This window comes from Podarcis filfolensis, assembly GCF_964270895.1.
Source record: "Podarcis filfolensis genome assembly, chromosome: 6".
Lineage (NCBI taxonomy): Eukaryota > Metazoa > Chordata > Lepidosauria > Squamata > Lacertidae > Podarcis > Podarcis filfolensis.
In genome coordinates this window covers 74,831,727-74,844,495 of record NC_139609.1, presented here as the reverse complement: position 1 = coordinate 74,844,495, position 12,769 = coordinate 74,831,727, and positions in this window count along the sequence as shown.

Sequence of the window (12,769 nt, the reverse complement as noted above, 5' to 3'; positions counted from 1 at the left end):
CAGCAGTTCCTCAGCCAAAATGCATTACTGTATTCGTTATGGCCATATACTTTAGGACCGGTGTTAGCTCAGGCATAGGCAAACTCGCCCTCCATATGTTTTTGGGGGCTACAATTCCCACCATCCCTGACCACTGGTACTGTTAGCAAGGGATCGTGGGAGTTGTAGTCCCAAAACATCTGGGGGGCTGAGTTTGCCTATGCCTGTGTTAGCTCATAATTATCTTCACTGATGGAGTAAGGAAGCAGAAATGAGCAGGCTATTATATACACAACCAAAGTAACAGCAGCATACCACCAGAGGTTATTGGTTGCTTATAGAAGAGCTTCCTCCTGCATTGCAGGGGGTTGGACTAGATGACCCCCTTCCAGCTCTAAGATTCTATGATTCTACAATCCTAAGTGTACAAGAAGGAATTTGCACAGATTGTTTACCCTGAAGACTAGGGACCAGTTCCTTTTGCACAGACACTAGTTTCTCTTGTGTACAGGATATGACCGGCTATTCATCCTGCATCCATCATGGCTTTTTCTTCCAAAACTGTTTTTCCAAAGACTGCCCGCCTTTTGCCCAGAATAGCTGTTGAACCTGTGCTCCTTCCTCCCTGCAAAAAAAAAAAAAAGACTTAAAAAATGTGGCACATTGGGATGTAACTCAATGGCACAAGCAACAGCAACCTATATTTCTTTAGGGTGCCAACATTCAGATGCCAAAGTGCCTCCTAGGATTGGACTACCACTTGCACTGTAATTAAATTGAATCTACTCTTTGGCTAGGCTTTGTCCCTGAACAATACTACCATTTGAGAAATACATTCTCAGGGCACTCATACATCACCCGAGCAAACTCTGTGTCCATGATGTATTGGTGTAATGCATCACCAGAGTGCACTCTCGCTCTAAGGATGTATGGGCATCGTAGATCATGGAGGTGAGACAGAGTCATGATCTACTACTCAGAAGATGGCACCAGTCATGACTAGGCTGGGCAGGGCTCAAGAGGAGGTAGGTTGGCATCTGAAACAATAGTTCTGATGCAACACAAGCTTAACTCTGCTGTGTTCATTTATTCTGGGTCACCAAGGGCATGTCTGCAAGGGAGTTCTTCTGCTCACAGTTCAGTTTTATAGTATCAAGACTGGAAATCTGGCATAAGTTATTTAGGACGGGTATGAAATAAGAGAGTGCTCAAGGCTGGGTCACTTCTGAAGCCTTTGCCCAGTAAACTATCCATGTAGGTCCAGAAACTGACTTACTTCTCCCACTGTCTCAGGTCCCCACTTGCAGTTCTGTATTTTCAGCTTCTCAGTGCTTTTTTGGGGGGATGGGGGGGGACCTCAAGGGTACACAGTCCTGGCACCCTTCCCTAAAGAAGTTAAAAGTATGGCACTTTCTGTAACAGCTTCGTGGTGAGTATAGCCACCATTTTTTCCCCTATTAAAAATAGCACTGCAGGTTCTATATTCTACAATTCTCATGCAATTCTGTAATTCTGTGTTTGAGTTTTGGTGCATGAAAAGTTCCACATTTCAAATTGAGAACATAGGAACATCGGATGCTTATACTAAGTAAGATAGTTGGTCCATCTGGCTCAGTATTGTTTCCAATGACTATCAGAAGCTCTCTGGGGTTTCAGGCAAGAGTCTCCCAACTCGACGAGGAAAGGCAGGAGATTGAAAATGGATCTTCTGCCGCAAAACAGATGCAAAGCAGATACCTAGCATGGTGCACTGTCCCTTCCAGGCTTTTCAGAGATGGGTGTCTTTCTGGTCATTCATTTTTGCTGCTCCCCAAAGGGTTCACTAGCCCAACCCTGAAAACTATTTCACTGGTGGAACTCTTGCAGCTTCATGGATCCGGGAGGAGGGAGTCAGGTTCGGAGGTCAATTTCACACACCCCCTTGGGAAACCAAACTTCTTGCTTTCATAACTTGCAGCATGCATAGCTGGTGCAGGCTGGTTTCTACTATGATGCGGGGAGTTAGGAAGGAAGTGAATTTCTCCTAAAGTTTAGGTGTGCCAAGTGTGTCCCCCTCTGTTGTGCGTGGATGCTTGCCTGTCTACTTTGGCTGTGTATGTGTGACTGTGGCAGGAGTGTGTGCATGCAGCCCTTGAGGGAAGTGGTCCCTCAAGGTAGTTCATGAGGAAAGGAAGTTAACCACCTCTTCCCTAAACCCAAAATTCTCATGTATATCTGATGGAATTTGCTGAGCCCACACATACATACATACAGTGGTACCTCGGGTTGCAGGCGCTTCAGGTTGCAGACACTTCAGGTTGCAGACGCTTCAGGTTACAGACTCCGCTAACCCAGAAATAGTACCTCGGGTTAAGAACTTTGCTTCAGGATGAGAACAGAAATTGTGTGGCAGCTGCATGTTGGCAGCGGGAGGCCCCGTTAGCTAAAGTGGTACCTCAGGTTAAGAACAGTTTCAGGTTAAGAACGGACCTCCAGAACGAATTAAGTTCTTAACCCGAGGCACCGCTGTACATACACATGCCGTCTCTTGTGGCCTATTTTTGCAGCCACCAGACCTGTACTTCTTTTTTTTTATTAATTTATTGAGTACAGATACAGAAAGTGATAAAATTGTTGTGTGAGTCAATCAGTTTAATTAATTTAGAAACCTCCAATTAACTGATTTGTGGATTAGGGTGCAACACACACAAAGTCACGGACTTGATTCATCTTACCAGAACAAGATGTTTCCTCCCACCAGCCATGGATCTACATGGCCCATATTTTTAAGTATTCTACTTCCCAAAATGTGAAAGTGATACTTATCTTGGGGGGGGGGGGGACATCCATACCCCAGAAATTCTTCTACATAAAACTGCATTTTTCCATTTCTCTCTCTCTCACTCTCATTCTCTCTTTCTCTTTCTCTTTCTCTCTCTTATCATCAACATCATTAATTCCTGATGGAAAATATATATTTCCCCTATAGAGGAATGGGGGTGGGTAGGTAGGGGGTTTGGTCTTCTATTATTTTTGTGCAGGGGGTTAAAAAAAGGTTTGATTTTGCAGTTTAGCATGTTGAGGCCTCGAAGTGCTCACTGTCGGAGGGTGCTGATTACCCAGCTCCATTCATCAAAGTGTCACTTTTCTGACAGCCGCTAATAAATATACTGCCAGAACCCCTCACACCTGGCAGCCATGGCACACTGCAACACGCCGCTAACCTAATTTGCTAATTGCTGCTTTCCCCATTAATTTTAGTCCTGTCTTGTTTGGTGTTGACATGGAGAAAAAGAAATAAGATGGGGGGAAGCAAGAAAATATATGGGGTATTTATTTTTGTCCAGATTTTTTTTTTTTTTTTACCATTTGAAAACTTATGGTTAAAACAAATTCTCATTCCTATGTCTAGGCATAGCCCCAAACCAGGTTTTTGTTGCCAAAGCCTGGCCCTAAAATATAATGAAGGGAGCTCTTCTATCATGTGCAGAGTGCTTTCTCCCTCACGAGTGAACCAGAATCAACTCTCTTGTTTGTGATTAGAAGGAAGAGCTATTAAGACACAGGGTGTGGTTTCTAGGCAACATAAAGCCCCAACACTGCTCTTTTTAAATATTAAGAACTGTGCTTAATTAAGGCCAGAGCTCTAAACACACTTACTAGGGAGTAAAGAGCACTCTACATACTCTCTAGTGTGTTTGGAATTATAGTCTTAGTGTCCCACTAAGCCAGGTGGCCCACGGTCAAAGAAAAAACAGCCCTCTATCTGAATAGCTAATGGAGGACAGTTATCTGTTTGAAGGCATCTTCTATTTTAAGAGCTGGAAACCAGGGGCCAACAGGCACACAGGTCACCTTGGACTCAGCTACAGCTACACTGACAAAGAAAAAACGCTTTATATACGTCATTTATGCATTATAACACTGTGACACCAGAGGGCGCTGTGGAGTTCTGTTTTTGCTTACTCGATTTCTCATACAAAGTTTGCAACCCATTTAACCGAAGCATTTCTTTGATGTGTCTAGATCCAGCCCTTGTCACTGTCTCCCCCACTATCATGTAACACATTTTATTTCTGCTTAAATTATAGCAATCATTTCTAAATTTGCATCTGATGAGCATAAGGAAATATACAAATATATAACCCTTCTTTCGTCCTCTCTTTTTTCTTTTTCTTTTTTTTTTTTGCAGTGGTGAAGTGGCTAATGCAGAAATAAACCCCACTGAATATACTGGGACTGAGTAAACCTGTGTAGGGTTGCCCTGCATATTTGGATTGTTTCTATCAGTCAATTCTGTAACTCAAACATTGCATCAAGCAGATGAGGATGCATTCTGGAAGCTAGTGATGGCCAAAGTTAACTAGGCATGATACATGCAGTTCCCATCTGAGCTTTTAGCCAGGTTTACTGGCAACAGCTTAGGGTATTCACAGGGCATCAAATGTGACACCAAAAGGACATGGTTATAGGTCAAATGCTAAACTGGTCCAAATTTAAACTTTGCAATACTTTTGGAGTGCTTTGCCTCTACACGTTTTTGGAGCAGGGTGGGATGGGAATGCATTGTCTAAAGCAGGGGTCAGCAAATTTTTTTCAGCAGAGGTCTGGTCCACTCTCCCTCAGACCTTGTGGGGGGCCGGACTATATTTGGGGGAAGGGGGAAATGAACGAATTCCTATGCCCCACAAATAACCCAGAGATGCATTTTAAATAAAAGGACACATTATACTCATGTAAAAACACGCTGATTCTCGGACTGTTCACAGGCCAGATTTAGAAGGCAATTGGGCCAGATCCGGCCCCCGGGCCTTAGTTTGCCTTCCCATGGTCTAATGTATACATGACCATAATAGCAACCCAAAATCAGAGCCATGCTCCCCCAAACTCCCTTTTACTGCTTGGTTGTGACTTCAGGTAAGATCCACTACCAGTTTTGATGGTACTTGGAGGGGGGCTAACAACATCCTCCACTCCCCGCACAAAATGTGTCTAATGCAAAACAGCCTTTATTAATCTGTGCCAATTCACAGAAATGTTTTTACTATCATTTTACTGCAACATCATATAATAACCAGGCAGGGAAAGACCATATTAGAATAAAATTTCACAAAGTTGTAAAGAGTATTCAGGACAGTTTGCAAAGTGCTTTCCCCCCTCCCTTTTGAACAATCTCACTCTGAACATCAACTTTCCCAGGCCAATAGAAGCTTCCCTTCTACCTGGTTTGACTCTCACCTGTGCAAAGCTGGTAACAGCAAACATCGCCTGGATTCCTGTTCTCAGTGAGTCATTGCTGCAATAGGTTTCTTGCTTTGGAGACCTGGCAGCTTGTACATGTTGAGTCAGCTTGAATCTGCTGCCAGGCTAGAAAAGGCCACAAACATCTGCTCTTCCTTATTATCTTGACCCTTGACACAAAGGGTTGCTGCTCTATCAGCTTCTCTTCTGAAGACCACTGGGTGCTCCAAATGAAAACACACCAAAGAGGTTCAGGGCTCCTCAGCAGCCTTGCGGTAAGCGCCTTTTGTTCAAAGCTCAGAGCTGTTAATTAAAGACTGGTGATTAATGATTAAGCTCCATGTGGTTTCTAACTTGGGCTCAAAAAGTCCTACCGCTGCTGACTTTGCTTAAGGCTTCTGGGTTGAATTCTGCTGCACACACAGCTATTTATATACAAGTCCATCAGAGTTGTAAAAGACGAAGAGTCTCTTTTGCATAAAGGGAGAGAAAAATCACCCTGCACCAGCAAGTGTGGAGGTCATCTCTTCAGACAAAGTAAACAAGATGTCCAGCTGTCACAGACAAAGCTACAGCAAGGCGAGTCATTATTCACAGCCCATTTACACACCAGATCTTCTGGCTGTAAACTATGAAGATTAAACAGTGAGAGAAAAAGTGCTCTACTCTTTTGGGAAGGGCGTGTGGAAAAAGTAATGAGGATAGGTCATCAATTCACAGATGGAGCATCAAAGGATGGATACAGAGATAGTAAGGTGGACCAATACAGAAATGGAGAGATGAACCAAAATATGACTGCCCAGTAAAATTCCCAAGCCTTGCTTTAGTGTAATTTATTGTAAGTTAAGCCATTTAAGTTGCTTAACTTACAATAAACGTTCACTATTAGAAGGCAGAAAGGAGGAACAAACTAGAATGTTCAGATTTCTCTGGTCTCTTTGATGTTTGAAGACCACCTAATTTTGTTAAAGTGGATACAAATGAGAGATACGCTACCTCTCAAAGCACTAGAACTGGTGAAACCAGTTATGGACTCGAGATGTTGTGGACTACATTGCCCATTAACAGCATCCAACATGGCCAGTAGTCTAGGATGATGGGAGGTGAAGTCCAGCAACATCTTGAGGGCCACAAATAGCCAATACTCTAGACCAAGGTTGGGTAGTCTGGATCTCCAGGTCTTCATCTCCCATCATCCCAGTCTACTGGCCATGCTAGATGGGGCTGATCAGATTCCAACAACATTGGATGATCAAAAATAGCCAATACTCTAGACCAGGGGTTGGCAAATTCAAGCCCCCTTTCCCAAGAGTTAATTGTCTGGCTTCTAGAAACTGGTGAACAATATTCTTCTGTTATTTCTCCCTCTAGAGAGAGCCAGTGTGGTGTAGTGGTTAAGAGCAGTAGTCTTGTAATCTGGGGAACCAGGTTCGAGTCTCTGCTCCTCCACCTGCAGCTGCTGGGTGACCTTGGGCCAGTCACACTTCTTTGAAGTCTCTCAGCCCCACTCACCTCACAGAGTGTTTGTTGTGGGGGAGGAAGGGAAAGGAGAATGTTAGCCGCTTTGAGACTCCTGAAGGGGAGTGAAAGGCGGGATATCAAATCCAAACTCTTCTTCTTCTTCTTCTTCTCTATGACATGATGATGGCCCAGGACCACAGGTGCTTTGTTTATTATATGTACAATTTGGACACAACTGAAAATTAAAATGGTAACCTGTATCCTTCATTAATCTAGTCCAACTTTACCTTGAAAAACATCTCTTTCCATTGCTTTGACAACAAGTGACACGGGGTTTGTCTCATCAAAATGCCATCATGTCTAAGCAGAGGCACTGCCTGAATCAGAGTGAAAATGAGTAATGATCACAATTATGGGCCATATAACAGTCCAATAAAATCTAATTAAAATGATCCACATCCCATCTGCCAGCAGCATATAAGCAAAACCAGTCATTTGGGAAGAAGGGGGAGAAAGTAAATATTGTCATGGTTGTTTTTAAAATATTTCATCATGAAAATCTTATTTGCATTTTATAGTTACCCCTAAAACTGTTCCTCCAAAGATTCCCAGTGACTTTTCTGTAGATCATATACACCAGGAATGGTGTGAAAAAATGGATTCTATTTGATGAGAAAGATTGGACTACAAGACCATAGTTGGCAGAACTCAATCTCCATGTATGTTTTTCACCCTCTTTATATTCAGAAAAACTCCTAAAGAGAACTTTTATGTATGGGACTGGATGCCAGTGTAGCAGGAACCATGATGGGTAAGGAATGATATTGCCTTAATTCTGTTCTCATTATAGAAGGGAGTACCAGTTAGCACCCACTGATATCGCCTTACAGGAAGGGCACAACTAAAAGGAATCCCCAGTTCAGAACCAAAGAAGAGCCGACCTAGTCCAGCATCCCAGATACCCACGGGAAGCCTGCAAGCAGTGCCTGAGTGCAACAGCACTCTCCCCTCTTGTGATTCCCAGCATCTGGCATGCAGAGGGATACTGCCCCCAGTGGTGGAGGTAGGACATAGCCATCATAGCAAGTATAGCCTTATTGACCGTGGATTTTCTAATCCTCCTTTAAAGCCATCCAAGTTCTCTTTCTTCTGAGAAGAGACAAGCTGCAACAGACAACAAGCATTCTGAAGTCTTCTCGCTGAATCAATAGGACTGCCCAGAATTCAGTTGCAAATATCAGTGTGCTTTAAAGCACAACTTGTGGTGGTTCTCTCCACCACAGTGGACTGTTTGCATTCATGGGCTTCCCATGAGGATGATGGCCCTTTGTCGTGCAGATCTAACCAATAAAAAGGTCTGTAGCATCAAGGGGGAATTGTTTCAGCCACACATTGAACTGATGTGTGTCAAAAGCACACTGGAAGGAGACAGCTGTTGTGGGGGGAGTGATTTAAAGCAGCCATCACATGGCGGACATATTGTGTGCACACACACACAAAATCAAAACAACAACATTTGTTCCCTTTCTCTGGAGGAAAGGCTCTTGGCACGTGTTCAGAGGAACTCATTCTAAGATCAGATCCCAGGATTTTTGACAGCTGAAGTTGACAAATAAATGCAATATTTTCCTTTCTAATCTTGCCCCAATTGAAACAATATTTTTAAACACACATAAGGGAAATGATTTACTTTGTTGTGGCATGCAGAATTTACCAACACCTCCAACTTTTATTGAACAAGCTTTGTTTAGTTATATTCTAACTCACAACGCTGTTCCTCCTTTCTCATGAAGCTTCTTGTCCTCAATGTGAATGTCACACTCTGCACAAGGCATTATGCCCAGGAGCCAAAGAACTGTGAAACTAGTTCCTGCCAGCCTCCCAGGAAATATGAAACAAAACACCCCCTAACTCCTACAAACACACACACACACACACACAATTTGTTTAGGGGGCTCCCAACCCTCCAGAGCAGAACTGGAGGGAATAGGAGGGCACATAAAAGAGGAGAGGTAGAGTAAGTTCTGTTGCATGAACAGAAGTCATTGCATCAGCCGAAGTTGCATGAGTGGAAGTCGTGCACTCACTCAGTTGGCTTCAACCCACCATTTTCAGGCAGCTGCCAAGTGCCTGGCAGAACCCATTGATAGCACACTCTTTCCTCCCCCTTAAAACAGCAGCACCAGACACTTTGGAGCTACTATTTTTTTTTTTATACCTATGCATTATACAAACAAAATTTAAATAAAGCGAACCAATAATAGCGAAACAGAAAAGAAAAATACAAAAGCAAAAATACAAGGATACAAAATAATTACATAGACTACAATCAAAAATATGAGCATTATATTCTCCTTAAAAAATGAGAAATAAAGATAAAAAGAAAAAGTGAAAAAATGACTTCCAACTAATTCCATGTGGATCTTTATTTCTCATATCACTGGTTGTCTGTAATGGTTAAATTTTGGAAAAACATTCTAATAACCTGTGAGGTTTTTATTCTAAGCTAAAACAAGTATGGATCTGGGAATCGGTTCTCTTCATATAATTTATAAAGGCTTCCCATTCTCTCCTTATTTTCTCATTGGAATAATTTCTTATTAAGCCTGTGAGTTTGGCCAGATCAAGATATTCTAACAATTTAAGGACCCATTCTTCTTCTTTGGTGTTATGTTACTTTTCCAATGTTTAGCAATTACTATCCTGGCCACCATTACCGCATACAAAAAATATTCCTTTCATCTCTTTTGAGATGTCTGTTGTTAATAGGCCCAATAAAAACATTTCTGGGGTTTTTTGGGGGAATGTATGTCTTAACATTTTAACATTTTCTTTAATTCTTCAAAATAGTATCCCTTTAAAAAAAAAAATTAGGGCATGTCCACCACACATGGAAGAAATTCCCTTCTTAAGTGGAGCCACTATTTTAAGTTAGCACAGTGCTCAAGTTCAAATGGGTCATTCTTAATAGAGAGGCATCCCACTTGAAGGGCTTTTCAGTCCAAGTTCCATTTAAAGATAGAGAACTCTGAGGAGAGGGGGCCTTGAAATTTTCTGTCAACAGTTAACTCCTGAGCAACAGAATGAGCAGGCACAAGGGACACGCTTTTGCAGTTTTCACCACTATGTTGAGATAGACTGTAGCTCTTTTTAAATCACAGCAATAATTGATAAACTGGAATCTACAAATGTTATGCAAGCTTATGCCCTCTTTTGAGAGTGATGCGGGCGGGGGGGAGGGACCCTTCAAATAAGGAATTATAGGAAAAGGTTTCTGAAAGTGAACACACATCATCTTCAGGAAGTTGCTGGGGTGCAACACACTGCTGACATCTCTCCACTCCACCTTAAGTGCCAGGCAGCTGAGAGTCACTATTTGAATTGACTGTAGCATAACATTGGTGGCTGGTTATACAGTCAAACCTCATCCTGCATCCGCCTCCACTTGCATCCATTCCAGCGAACATCCACAGCAAATCCGGAAGTACTAGAATGGGTTACTTCCAGGTTTGCCGCTCACACATGCACAGAAGCGTTACATCGCACTTTGCGCATGCGGCACAAAACCGCTCCGCACATGTGTGCAAATGTGGCGCTTTGGCCTGTGTCATTTTTGGCTTGCGGCTGGGGCTCTGGAACAGATCATGGCCGCAAAACGAGGTTCCACTGTATTTACATTCCATCTTTCCTTCAAAGAGCCCATGGTGGTGCATATGGCTCTCCTCCTTTCCATTTTATCCTCACAACAACCCTGTGGAGCAGGTTAGGCTGAGAGACAGTGACTAACTAAAGACCACCCAGTAAGCTTCATGGCTGCGTGAGCATTTGAACCCGGGTCTCCCAGGTCCTAGTCTGACACTCTATTCACTAACCTGGTTGTCCACATTGCTTCATCAAGGGCATTGTGGGAAAATTAAATGGCCACTTCCAGCCACAGGACATTGCCTAGCACCAGGTAACCCTGCAAGGACTCGCCAAAGTAGGAAATGGGGTCCTTTGCCCTATAAGAGTGGTTTTTGCAGCCAGACTTCAACCTTGACATGTCTTCTTCTGGAAATTAAGCACTGGGTATCTCTCATACGATTATATAAAATAAATAAGAGGGATGTCAATGGTCCCTGAAGTCACTCTGTGGACTACTAGGACAGTCCTTAAAAATCAGCAGCTGATTCCACAGACAAGATACAATGCAGGCTTTCCCTCAGTGACAATGTTCCCAAACTAGGCTATCCTTTCACTCAGGAAGAAGTTAGAGATGAGCAAACGAAACAATGATCTTCCGAATAAGTATTACAATAAAATGGAATGGGGGGGGGGACACATATTATAAAACATCACCTCCAGGAAACAAAAATCACAAAAGTTATTAACAGTCTGTCAGAGGCTCTGTCGTTGCCTATCCTACCGACCCAGAGTTTTGTTAGTAATAAAGGCAGCTTCTTAATGTTTCCTGCTCTGAAATGCATAATTTACTACTCCCAAAGATGAGGCGTGGAGGGGGGGGGGACATAGCATTTTCATAAAAGGCTATGAAGTTGTCCAATTTTCCGGACCTGCAAGACGACAGCATCTGAGTGCTGTATGGTAGAAGTCTGTTTATGCATTATGAATACATAGAGACTTTGCAATTCAAAGTGACAGAGCTTGGCTTTTGCATTGCCTGGCATTACTAGATTATATTGCAGCAACTACAGAATCACTGGAGACTGAGCAAGCATGCCCTGGGATATATAGTGGAAAAATCACCTGCCCAAGACCTAATGCCCTTATCCCAAGACATGCTGCGCCAGCTAATAAATACTTCGGATGAGGCTTATGATGTCTCCTGCTGCCTTAGCCTGAAATCACAAACCAAAAAGTTATACTGCTATATTGCAGCCAATGTGTGGGGCACCCTATTTGTTGCCAGCAGGGTAGAGGAATTGCCTGCTACCCATTTGTCCGATATAAACCCTTAATACTGTGGGTCAGGGGTGCAGGATTCAGCTAGTCCCCCATCCCCAATATATCCAGGTTTATATAAAAAGGCCACCCCACATGCTAGAAAAGCGAGAGTTGAAGCAAATTCAACATTTGGTAAAAAGTCTGAATTGAACTTTCTTTTTGTCGTCTTTTTGGGCTGGGTGCGTAATAAAGGGGAGCCGCACCGGGGTGAAGGCATCCTCTTTTGTTTGTCCCCATGCTAGTTCAGTTTGTCTGTTAGCTTTTCTAGTAGGGCTGTTTCCCATACACAACAAGAACCCACCGACAGCATACAAATCAAAATTGCTAATTTGACCCAACAAGCTTTTCCCCCTCACACACTCAACAACACTCACTGCAGTCAGAGGTCTTTTTCAATTCCTCTAAAGCATTTCTTTATAAGTTATTTTAAATGCTTATTTTTCTCAAAACACATATTTTCAATGAATCTGTTTTTATTTAAATAGTCATAAACCACACTTTCCTAGAAAATATAGCATGACGGTGTAAAACAGAAAAACACAAGCAAAACAAAAACACAAGTTAAAAAAAAGGATTTCTAAGACCTGTCTGAACAATGATGTTTTAAAAAGATGTGTAGAATATTCATTTCTTTATTTAAACATTTTGGAATCGTGTTGCAACATTCAGAGGAGTGCAAAAATCCAGTGAATAGCTAAGTTCTGATCTGCACTTACTCTGAGAGGTATTGATCAGTTTGTTTCATACAGGGATTCGCCAAGATCAAATTCCTCCATTATCCCTGCTCTGTAAATACAATGAGGTGTGTTTAGATTTGAACTCTGGTCCTCCTTGAACCCCTGTTGTGTCTTGGTTCCCAGGGCATCCAGAAAAGTGCACCATCTATGCTCAAGGTATCCGAGTCAAGATGAAATTAATTTGTATTGCTTTTCCTGTTGCAGATTTTATTCGGTGTTTCGGATTTTACCCGATTCCATTAAGAACTCAATCTACTTATATATTTCGTATTCCCAAGCAGCCACATTAGTATTGATATTGCTGCAGGTTATATCAGCACAAACATGCCTGTCTGATGTCACATCAATACTAATAGAGGACTTTTCATGTTGGCCACTACTCTATGGGAATTTTCAGACACTATTGTGTATACAGCATAAATATTTAT